At 43.9% G+C, this 12,543-nt stretch overlaps 1 pseudogene; it reads left to right on the top strand.

The window, feature by feature from the left end:
* Cpsf3-ps1 (cleavage and polyadenylation specific factor 3, pseudogene 1) lies at positions 1-3,023 on the top strand (annotated as a pseudogene).
* The last annotated feature ends 9,520 nt before the right edge of the window (positions 3,024-12,543 follow it).

The raw sequence follows: 12,543 nt of genomic DNA, 5'->3' as shown, positions 1-12,543 counted from the left end.
GAAGGGAAGAATGATATAATTATATTATAATCTCAAAAATAAAGCTAAATTATTTTTAAAAACCACTCATAAGAACTAGCAATTTAAAACACATCAAAGAAAACACAATATTGCTGGACATGGTGGTATATGCCTTTAATTCCAACACTGAAAGGCAGAGTCAGGGAGGTCTTTATGAAGTACAAGCTAACCTATTTCTACATAGCACATTCTGGGACAGCTGGGGCTTCATAGTGAGACTTTGTCTCAAAAAAGAAAGAAAGAAAGAAAGAAAGAAAGAAAGAAAGAAAGAAAGAAAGAAAAAGAAAGAAGGAAAGAAAGAGGAAGGAAAGGAAAGAAAAGAAAAGGAAAGAAAAGAAAGGGAAAATGCAATATGAAATCTCTGTGGCCTTAAAGACTGAAAAGATTGCTCAATATAAGGGAAAATATTGGCTCAAGGCCCCCCAGACCAAGTTCTCAGCACAAAGGAGATTCATTTTCTCCAGAGGGCAGAGGTCAGGGATAAGGGACAAAGACAGGAAATAAAGGAAGAGGGAGAATGGGAAGAGAACAAGGAAGAGGTGGAAGGGATATTTGTTCCTGGGGACAAAGGACTGCCTCTGGATAGAGACAGACAGACATGGCACATAGGAAAATGGCAGTTTCTAAAAGTACAAAGGGAAACCCCATGTTAGGATGAGGTGTTCAATTTTGATTGAGCATGTTGGTTAGGTGACCCAACGGGGGCTTTTGATTGCTGGACTTTAATACCTTGACCGCTGGACTTGATAACCTCAGGAGGAGGAAGTGGCCAAAAGAGAAATAGACCTTGGTGGCTAGCTTTAGGAATGTAATCTAATGGGTTTTAGCAAGGTAGAGGGAATAGGAGAAAAGGATAAGGCCTGCCTGAGCTGTGCTTGCCACACTAGCCAGTCTCTTCGTTCAGTGGTTAAAATTGTTTGTTGCGAGTTTGCTGTGGCTGTGCTTTGAATTTAGAGACTGCAGCGGTGACAGGTTCATGATCCCCCACTTCTCCCGAGACTGCCAGGATGTCTGCAATTCCTGCAGAGGAGAGCAACCAACTACTGATCTGACCCCTTGGAGCTGGGTAAGAAGTGGAAGGCTGAAAGATCCAGAGTTGGGGTCAATCTAAGGCCAGTGGGAAAATTCCACCACAAACCTCTGAGCACAAGGACCCCTCCCTTCCAGGAGGAGTAGAGCCAGCTTAGTTCCTGGAACAATTGTAAGCCAACTATCAGACAAAGCCACTTGTGACTCCCAACCGACCCTGTTGGGAGGTCTCAAACAGTCCACTGACCACGAGTCAGTGTGAAGGTCACTTCGCCCCACCAATACTACCCTGCCTAGTTACTATTGTTTGAATTCTGCCCTTATTGTTTGAAATCTGCCTTTATTGTTTGAAATCTGCCCTTATCAAAGGTATATAATTCCCTGTTAGTCTATTCAGGGTTGTCTCTGTCTTGAAGTGGGGAGACCCCAGCATGCTGGAACAATAAAACTCTTCTTGCTTTTGCATTGATCGCTGCCTTATTCAAGGGGTCCCGATAGAGGTCCAACTCGAACCTCACAATGTATTATTCTGGAGTTCAAAGGAAGGAAAATCATGCTGGACTGTGGGATCTACCCTGTCCTGGAAGGAATGGATGCTCTTCCTTACATTGACCCCAACAACCTAGCTGAGATAGACCTTCTATTGATCAGTCATTTCCATTTGGACCACTGTGAAGCCCTGCCTGGTTCCTTCAGAAGACAAGTTTCAAAGGATGGATGTTTATGACCCATGCAACAAAAGCTATTTATAGATGGCTCCTCTCAGATTATGTCAAAGTCAGCAACATATCGGCAGATGACATGCTGCACACTGAGACAGACTTGGAAGAAAGCATGAACAAAGTCAAAACCATCAATTTCCATGAAGTTAAGGCAATTGAGGTAATCAAGTTCTGGTGTTACCATGCCAGTCATGTCCTGGGAGCAGTCATGTTTGTGATAGAGATTGCAGGTGTGAAGATTTTATATACAGGTGATTTCTCAAGACAAGAAGTCAGACACCTAATGGCCGCTGAAATTCCTTAATACCTTTATATTAAGTCAGACATCCTGATCGTTGAATCTATGTATGGGACCCATATCTATGAGAAGCATGAAGAGTAAGAAGCACGATTCTGCAATGCTGTGCACAACATTGTCAACAAAGGGGCAGAGGGCTCATTCCTGTTCTTGTTCTCGGAAGAGCTCAGGAACTGCTCCCGATTCTAGATGAGTACTGGCAGGATCACCCAGAGCTGCAGGACATCCCCATTTACTACACATTGCCTCTGGCAAGAAGTGCATGGCCGTGTACCAGACCTATGCGAATGACATGAATGGCAAGATCTGGAAGCAGATCAACATCAACAACCCCTTCGTTTTCGAGCACATCAGCAACCTCAAGAGCATGGATCACTTCGACGATATTGGCCTCAGTGTTGTAATGCCTCACCAGGTATGATTCAAAATGGCGTATCCAGAGAGCGGTTTGAAAGGTAGTGGTGTCATAAGAGGAATGGTGTCATTGTCACAGGGTACTGTGCAGAAGGGATACTTGCCAAGCACATCATGTCTGAACCTGAAGAAATCACTACCATGCCTGGACAGAAGTTGCCACTGAAAATGTCAGTTGATTACATTTCTTTCTCTGCTCGCACAGATTACTGGCAAACCAGTGAATTTATTCATGCTCTGAAGCCATCACATGTGATTTCAGTCCATGGGGAACAGAATGAAATAGACAGACTGAAAGCAGCGCTGATCCAAAAAATATGAAGATAATGATGAAGTTCACATCAAGGTTCACAGTCCTTGGAACACAGAGACTGTGGCCCTGAACTTCATGGGGGAGAAACTTGCCAAGGTCATGGGCGTTTCAGCAGATAAGAAACCAGAACAGGGCCAGCAGGTCTCTGGAATTCTTGCTAAAAGAAACTTTAATGATCACATACTCTTTCCCTGTGACCTTTCCAATTACATTGACCTGGCCATGAGCACTGTGAGACAGACCCAAGCCATCCCATATACTAAATCCTTTTACCTGCTCTATTACCAGCTCCAGAAATTGATGGGTGATGTAGAAGAATTAGAAATTCAAGAAAAGCCTGCTCTGGAGGTGTTCAAAAGCATCACTGTGTTGCAGGAGCCAGGCATGCTGGTTCTGGAGTGGCTGATGAACCAGTGGCTCTAATGACATGTATGCTGACATAGAGACTGCTGTGGTGTTAGAAGTTCAATCAAATCCAAAAATAAAGAAAGGTGCGGTGCAGAGTCTCTGAGACTCTAGAGATGATCGTTTACAGTAAGAGGCTGGAGGTCATGCTCCAGGACACATTTGGAGAAGACTGTGTCAGTGTGAAAGATAACTCTGTCCTCAGTGTCACAGTGGATGGGAAAACAGTAAAGTTAACTTGGAGACTCAGACTTGCCTCCCAACATTCCAACTTTTTGCACTCTTGGCATTAATTTCTGTTCCTTCAAATAAAATACCTTAGTTTCTCTGGGGGGCGGGGGGGGAGAACATTTGTCACTCTTTTTTTTTTTTTTTTTTTTTTTTGGTTCTTTTTTTCGGAGCTGGGGACCTAACCCAGGGCCTTGTGCTTCCTAGGTAAGCGCTCTACTATTGAGCTAAATCCCCAGCCCCACATTTGTCACTCTTACAAAGGACCTGTCCATAATTCTAGCTCCAGGAGATCTGATCCCCTCTTCCTACAGCACCAAGCATGCTGTGTGTTACACAAACATACATGCGGGCAAACACCTGTACACATAAAATAAAAATAAAATCTTTTAAAATGAAGTTACTTTTTTCTCTTCCAGGGTGTTTGGAAGTATTTAGAAGTACTCTGAATGTCTTAGTGTTTGATACATTGTTGCAGACTTTCCTGAACTTGACTGCTAACAAAACCAGAATCTCTGCTTATAGGATTTTTTATCTGTATACCAAGAAGGTTGGGAAATCTCCAAAAATCCACATGTGGTATGTGCCCCGGCAGGCTTCAAGGGTTCATGTTGTAAAACTTAAAGTTTCTAAGAGGGGAAAATAAATCTAGCCAGGTCTTTAGGGGTTCCATATGTACTAAGTGTGTTAGTGACAGGGTCAAATGTGCCCTCCTCACTGAAGATCAGAACATTGTGACAGTGTTGCAGTCATAAGCTTGGGTCAGAAGGCTTCATAACAGTTATGAAGATAGCTTTTCTTTTTTAGTAGCAAAAATCAAGACTTATCTTGAGTAAAAAGGTAGAAAAAACTATTTCCAAATCAGAATTGAGACAAGAGGGAGTATGGCTCAGAAATCAAGGTACTGCCAACACGAGCAGGAGGCTGATTGTGTCCTACCACCTGGGTAAAAGGCTGGGTATAGAGCTGCCAGACCACAGTGCCAAATGAAGATAGGTGCCTTCCTGGGGCTCCATAGCTGCCTATTTCAGTGAGACTCCAACAGCTCAAAGTAAAGAGCAGATGAAGAGGACTCACAGTGTGGACCTCCACAGAGTTATATATTCATGTGTACACACACACACACACACACACACACACACACACACACACACACACACGAAATAGAAGTATCTATGAAAAGTTTAACCTAGAAATAAAAAAAAAATCCAATTTAAAAATTGACATGTTGGGCTGGAGAGATGGCTCAGTGGTTAAGAGCACTGATTGTTCTTCCAGAGGTCATGAGTTCAATTCCCAGCAACCACATGGTGGCTCACAACCATCTGTAAAGAGATCTGATGCCCTCTTCTGGTATATCTTAAGACAGCTACAGTATATATATATATATATATATATATATATATATATATATATATACACATATATATACATATATATATAATAAAATAAATCTTAAAAAATTATAAAAAAAAGAAAAAGAAAAAAAATTGACACGTTCAGGGATGGAGAGATAGCTCAGTGGTTAGGAATGCTTGCTGCCCTGGCAAAGGACTGGAGCTCATTTCACAGCATCCACATTAGGTGATTCACAACTGCTTGCAACTCCACTTACAGGGGATCTGACACTTCTTCTGACCTACAAGGGCACACATTCAGATGCACACATCCACTCACAAAAATACAAATAAAAAATTACAAATTAGTTTCATTTTTAAAATTAGATGTTCAAGAGCCAACACACAAAGCCTGATAACCTGAGTTTTATGCCCAGGACCTACATGAGGAAATGAGAAGATAATTCTCAAAAGTTGTCCTCTGATTATATACATGCCCTGTGGTGTCAAGACCTACGTGGCCACTGCAGAAAGGACATCATGACACAGTTCCCACCCCTGGAGCAGAGCTAGCAGTGCTTGGGCCTCCATGAGTGCTGAAGGTTACTAGACTAAGGTCTGTTTCTATAATAATGTATATAATTTATTTTATGTTCTTTCTTCAGGAGATGTTCTCCCTGCCAAGGTTAATGACTCCATGATAATTAGAAATAGCAGGAGTCCAGGAGGTGAGGGTGTGTCTAAAGGTCCTTAGCGAAATGGTAATTGCTGAAACCCTCAGGAATGCCCTTAAGACTGTGGGAAACAACTCTGAAAACATGAGTTCAAAAATATATAATCAGAACTTCTCAACTATGAAAAAAATATAAGGATGCAATTTGAAGACTACGAGGGGCTTCACTGACCTGAAAGAACATGTTAAGCCAGCTTGTCAGAAAGATACTAAGGAAGGAGATAAAGAGATTTGGGGAGTGGTGACCTCAGGGCAACATCCTACCCAGCTAAACTTATTGTTTTTGCTTACAAAGGCAGGCAGATTTCTGAGTTCAAGGTCAGCCTGGGACAGAGCAAACTTAGGCCCAGGTGTGGTGGTGGGTCTGGTGATCTCAGAGCAAGATCCTACCCAGCTAACTCATTGTCTGTGTTTACAAAGGCTAATAGGTCTCCAAATTAATTTGCTATGTTTAAAAAAAAAGCGTACTTGCTGTCTCTTTCTAAGAATCAAGGGGCTAAGGTCATAAAGTGCTGATTCATGGGATAATCAAAAGGGAAACTGGAGTAAATGACTGAATTGGTATGTAAATAAAAGACTGGGCTTAGGTCTGCAAGAGAGAGCTCTACCCAGAGAGAACTTCTTGGAGAGTGAATACAGCTCTTTTAGAATTTTTTTTTAGCATCATTTCCTTTTGGAATTTGTCTAGTGGGTTTTCTGGGCTATCCAGAGAGATTTTAGATCTTTTTCTAGCACTAGAGAGCTGTCTGTAGCAGAGAGCCATCCTGGGTAGAGAGCTGTCTAGGGAGCTATCTTGAGCAGTACACAGAGCTGTCAGCTTGTACCCATGATTGATTTTTGTAGTGCCATATTGGATTTGGGCCTGGCCGCTTTGTAACTGCATGGCCACAGTAAAAGTCATGGGATTGTTGGACAGAGGCCTCTCCCATGTATTTACGGCACAGGAAGAAAAGACCAAGTAGTAAACACCCGATATCTCCACTGCATGACCTCTGCTGAGCCCGGCTGATGCATGTGGAACTGACACACCTGGACCACACCTGGGTGGTGGTCAATTTACTTCTGCCTTTTACTTCCTCAGCCTTTATCCTTGAGATTTAGGCTGGTCTTCTGGGATTTCTCCCTAATTAATTCAGGTCTCGTAGTTGGTCTTTTGTTACCGAAGTCAGGAGCCAGGTAGTCACGAGCCAGGGTTTCCCACTGTGCTTCCCAGTTATTTTCTACCTGGAGACTTGGGTATATAAGTGGTGAATAAAGCTACAGGAGACTCTCACTCTTCTTCCTCACTCTCACTCTTCCTTCCCATCTTCCACTCTCCCTCCCTCCCTCTCTCTCTCTCTCTCTCTCTCTCTCTCTCTCTCTCTCTCTCTCTTCCTCTCTTCCTCTCTTCCTCTCTTCCTCTCCTGGCTTGACACGATAACCTGTGTGTGTGTATGTGTGTTTCTTTCATCCCGTAGGCTTTCGCCCGATTCTCGGTACCAGGTCGGTGCTGGCACCGACAGATTTTGTTGTTTTTTTGCCACTCCCAAACACCCCTTCCTCACGACCCCCTCTTCAAGTTGAGGCTGGTCCTTGGCACCATGGTATTTATATACCCATACACATGTATACACACATGTATGCAATAAATAAACAGGTGAGAAATTAAAAATAAAAGACCATTAATGCCTGTGACTATTAATTTTTAAAATACCATTCTTCAAATTCTGAAAGGAAGGCAAATATATAAAAGAATACAGGTATAATTGCAGATGACTGTAATCCCAGTACTCAGAGAGCTGAGGCAAGAAGATTGTGAGTTCACCCTGTGCTATATTGCAAGAGGTAGCAAGAAAGGGAAGAAAGGGAGGAAAGGGAGAGAGGGAAGAGACAGAGAGAGACAGAGACAGAGACAGAGAAGGAGGTTGGGAGAGAGGGGAAAGGTGCTTATTTTCATTCTTAGGAAAATATAAATAAAAAATCATATGACAGCTATTCTAATTGCTACATTTCTTTAAATCATAACACAAACAGATGATGGGGATAGCTATCGTATTATATGGGGGTGCCCATGTATGTCTAGGGCATGTAAAATGGTTTATCCAGTTCGGAGGACAGTTTGACAATTCTTCAAAAAATTAAGCTCAGCATTATCATTTAACACAGCAATTACCATTCCCATTGAATTCCTGAGAGAAACAGTCGATTCTAATTATAGTCGATCACATCCTTGTACATAAATGTTCTCCGTGGCTTTTTTCTTAATAACTTAAAAGTAGATGAAATTAAACATTCATCTGTTGTTGACCAGATAAACAAAATGCCACATGATGGAGTACTATTCAGCCATAACTATTGAAGGATGGGTATATGCTATCTCGTATACGGACCTTGAAGACATTATGCTAAGTTAAAGAGGCCAAAGGCAAGATTCCTATGATATGGGATCCTATATTAAATGTCTGGAATAGCTAGCCTACAGGGACAAAATGCAGCTAAGTGGTTCCCAGCAACAGGCAGGAGTGGAGGAGTGTTAGCTATGTTTCTTGTTGGCTGTGACGAAATGCAAAAACCGATGTCAAGGAAGAAGAGCATAATCTGGCTCAAGAGTCTACTGTGGTACAGTCCTCAGTGGTGGGAGCAGGCAGCTGGGCTCACATCTCCACAGGTTCGGCAGCAAAGAGCAGAGACGCTGACACTCAGCTGACCCTCTCTTTACACTTGGCTCCCAGAGCACGCCGTCCATATCCTGGGTGGGTCTTCCTTCCTCACTTCAGCCTCTCAGGAGTCTAAACTGCCTCTAAATCCAGTCAAGTTGGCCAAGAACACGGGGAGTATTATGGTGTGACCTGAATGAAAAGTGTCACTACAGGCTCACGTGTTTAACCCCATGGGTGCCAGCTGATGGCACTGTCTGGGGAGGTGTTGGGGCCTTTGAGACATGGGGCCTGTTAATGTAGGTCACTAGAGCAAACTCCTAAAAGTCATAGTGACCACACTTCTGGTAAGCTGTCTGCCTTCTGACTCACTAAGACGGTCTATTTCTAAAATAAAAAGAGATTAGTATTATAGTATGTTGCAGATAATGAAAGTCAATTTTCTTAGTATATCAATTATATATTTCAGTAAAGCTATTTAAAGGTAAACACCTCACCACAAAAGCACAGAAAACAGAAACAAAAAGGAAAAAAGGTCAGGTAGGAGTTATAAGACAACCAATGGTGTGACAACTACCTGCCTGTGTTGGATTTTCTTGCTTGTCACCTTAACTACATCTAGAATTAACTAAAACCCAAGAGGCTGGGTATACCTGTGAGGGGTGTTTTTCTTTATTAGATCATTTGAAGTGGGAAGACCCACTTTTAATCTAGATCTTTTGATGTGGGAGATCCACTATTAATCCAGGCTGTACCTTCTGCTGGCAGCCTTTATCAAGGACATCGAAGAAAGAAGCTTGCTCCCGCTTGCTTGTTCTCACAGCAGGTCCCTCCCTTCACTGGCATTAGAGCCTGTTACTTTGGGATTCCAGTACATACTGAAGACCATCTGAGACATCCAGCCTCACAGACTGTTCAACTACTGGATTCTTGAACCTTCCACTGGTAGACAGCCACGGTAGACTAGTAATAACCTAGATGACCACCAGACCAGAGCCATGGGGCCTGGACAAGGAGCTAACCTAAAACTACCACCAGTTGGGTGCACAGGCCTGGTGAGGGGGTGCTGGTGCAGACCATGCCCCAGATGACCCCTGTCCAGCACCATACATAATGTGTGAGCGGGACATAGCACTCCTGAGACCACTTGTGAGATGACCTCAGACACTCAGAGATCCCAGGCACCACTTAGAGGAGCAAAGTGGCGGAGAAAGGGAAGAGAAAGAGAAACAAAATGCTGTGGGCACAATGAGGAGAGGCAGAACTGGAGACTCAAAGTTAGTGAGGACCAGCCTGATGTAAGCAGCTGGTAATGCCCCCTGGGACCATGGTGGGGCCCTGGCCTGTGCTGCCACTCGGGGCCATGTCTGGATCCATGGTCCTGTGGCAGCAGGGGGCTGTTACCACCAAAGACCAGTTGTCCCTTGTCTGGGCTACCTCCCAGGAACATGTTGATGCCAGAGGGCCGTGCAAAACCAGCCCTAGCCCTCACCTGGGCATCTGGAAGAGCTGACCCTGAGGACATGAGAACAGGACAGCTGACCCCACCCCTAGCCAGCCGCTGTACTCAGGAGAGCGAGCAGTACCGTGCTAGCGTTTTGAGCCAGCCTAGAAGATGTAAGCATGCAAGACCTGGCCTACCATTTGTCTCCCGTGTGGTATCGTGGATGAGGGAGGATACCCTCCTCTCCACTTGCCCCTCACCACAGACAGGAGACGTGGCTCTGGGGTCAAAAGAGCAGGAAAGCTGGCCCTGGATGTGGGGGCTGCAGGTGAGCCAGCCCTGAGGGTGTGAATGTGGGAGAGGAAGCTGGCTCTGCCTCTTGTCTGCTGTGTGGTAGCACAGGTGAGGGAGAGACCACTCTCCTCTCTTTTGCCCTTACCACCAGTGGCAGGTGAGAGAGCTGGCCCCAGGGTCATGAGAGTGAGAGTGGCCATGCCCCTCACCAGATGCAACACTTGGGAGAGCAGGCCCTGTACCTCACCGAGGCAGCAGGGTAGAGCTGGCCCTGGTAGTTAAGGGTTGCTGGTGAGCTGGCCCCGAGGCCGTGAAAGCAGGAGAGCCAGCGAGCTGAACAGCTCAGACACCTCTCAAGCCCAGCCCCAGGGCTTTGAGTTGGCCCCACCCCAACATCTGCTCCATGGATGAACTGCTGGAGTGCATGAAGAGGCTGGTCCTACAGATCCAATGCTACAAGATCTCCATGGCACAGGGCAACAACGGGATATCTGAGAGGAGACCCAGTGAGGATTCCAGGATTGATAGAGTAGCAGAAGCCAGAGGGAGGTCTCATACCAGACCGATGAATGAGACATTGCAACGAATATTTGCAAGCAAAGAAATGTGGACAAAAGGGAATACTGTGGGACACACTGTGGGACACTATAGCCTCCACAAAGAGGTTTTTTTCCTCTGTTGAGGGGTAGGTTACAAAGATGGAGGGTGGGTATGAGAGGAGGGAGACACGAGTGGGATTGGGGTGCGTGATGTGAAATTCACAAAGAACTAATAAAAAACTAGGAGATAGATACTATATCATGTGAAATAATATGTATTACTATATGTATATGTACTAACTTATATAATGAATATAACATGAATCTATATCCATTATATAAGTTCTGCTTCTCTAGAGAACCCTGACTTTGGTATCAGACGTGGTTCTAGAGCAACAGAAATATAAGAGTAAAATCTTTAAAAGATCTGAATAGTCTTTTCAATTTGCCATCACCCTCGGTTACTGACGCCTCTTCAGTTACTGATGCCTCTCCTGGAAGAGAGTACTAAAAACCCACGGTGTAAACCATTTTATAAACTTAAGGAAAGAAAAATGCACTTGATTATCCTGATTTACCAGTTGTGAGAGGCAACAGATTTGGTGACCCTGTTTATAAAACTTTTAAAAATTTGTGGAAAAATAAGGAAAATGATGGTGGTGACTAATTACTTCAGCGTCTCCGGATAAACTGACCAAGGAAAGGACTGAGCTCCCTGAGAAGATTAATCACCTTCTAGCATCTTAGAACTCAGTGCAGGACAACAATGCACTCGGTGATAAAGTTGACCAGCTCCAGATGCACATAGTCTACAGGTTTCTAAGTGTGCCCTCAAAGAGACTGTGATTCAGTCTATGATCTGTTCTTCTAGAGAACCCTGACTAATGCACTACCCAAGTGCACAAGAGCCTGCGCACAGAAGGAGAGTTGTAAGAAACATGGGATGAGCTCAGACAGGAACACAATTCATCTCTAAAGCTGTAAGGTATTAAAAATGTTTCTATCAAAAAGTACACGCGTTTCGGAGGAAAATGTTCTTTTTTTAAAAAGATGTGTTTATTTATTTGTTTTTACTATGGTGTGTGTGTGTGTGTGTGTGTGTGTGTGTGTGTGTGTGTGTGTGTGTGTGTGTTGCTACGGTAAAGCTTCATGACCACAAACAACTTGGAGAGGAAAAGGTTATTTCATCTTACAACTCTCAGTCAAAAGCTCTACGCTAAGGAGAGAAAGGGCAAGATGTCAAGGTAGGAGCCTGGAAACTGAAGCACCAACCACAGAGGGCTCAGCCTGCTTCCTCATAGGACTTAGGACCAAAAGGTGGCACTGCCCACAGTGGTCTGGACCCCCAACATCAATCACTAATCAAGAGAATGCCTACAAGCCAATCTGCTGTAGGCACAATCTTAACTGAGTTGTTACAGTGTCGGGCAAATAGAAACAGAATAGGTACTTGTTCAATGATTAGAGGAACATAATGTTTCTTTTTTTTTTTTCTGCTGAAAGTAAGAGTCTAAGTCCTCTCACTTAAATATAAAGTAACTGGAAATAAAAGTTACTGCTGAAGAGGAAAGAGTAAGAACGGGCAGACAGATTAGAATATTGGATTTAAAAGGAGGCATCTTCAAAACATGGCAGGATATTAAGAGTGATTAACACCGGATCGTGGGCTCATGAAAGCACATTAGTTTTTTTTTTGTTGTTGTGATGATGACAATATCTGATAGAACAATTTAAGGCAGGTGTTTTAGGTAATTTTTGTTGTTGTTGCACCCTGACCAAGGCAACTTATAAAAGAGAATGCTTACCTTGGGGCTCCCGGTTCCAGAGGGCTAGAGTCTACGGTCTGAGTAAGAATGTGGTTGGAATAAGAATAGTCCCATAGTCTCTGGTATTTGAGTGCCTAGTCAACAGCCACTATTAGAAAGGCTTAGGAGGTGAGGTTGTTGGAGTAGGTGTGGCTTTGTTGGAGGTCTTGTGTCACTGGGGGTGGGCTTTGAGGTTTCAAGTGTTTCTTTCTTCCTGCTGTCTGTGAATCCAGATGTAGAACTCTCAGCTAGTTCTCCAGCACCGTGTCTGCCTGTGTGCCACCATTCACCCACCATGGTAATGGACTAAACCTCTGAAACTGTA

Source organism: Rattus norvegicus, chromosome 2 (assembly GCF_036323735.1).
Source record: "Rattus norvegicus strain BN/NHsdMcwi chromosome 2, GRCr8, whole genome shotgun sequence".
NCBI lineage: Eukaryota > Metazoa > Chordata > Mammalia > Rodentia > Muridae > Rattus > Rattus norvegicus.
Note: the sequence above shows the minus strand (reverse complement) of the source record. Positions and strands in the feature narration are given on the sequence as shown.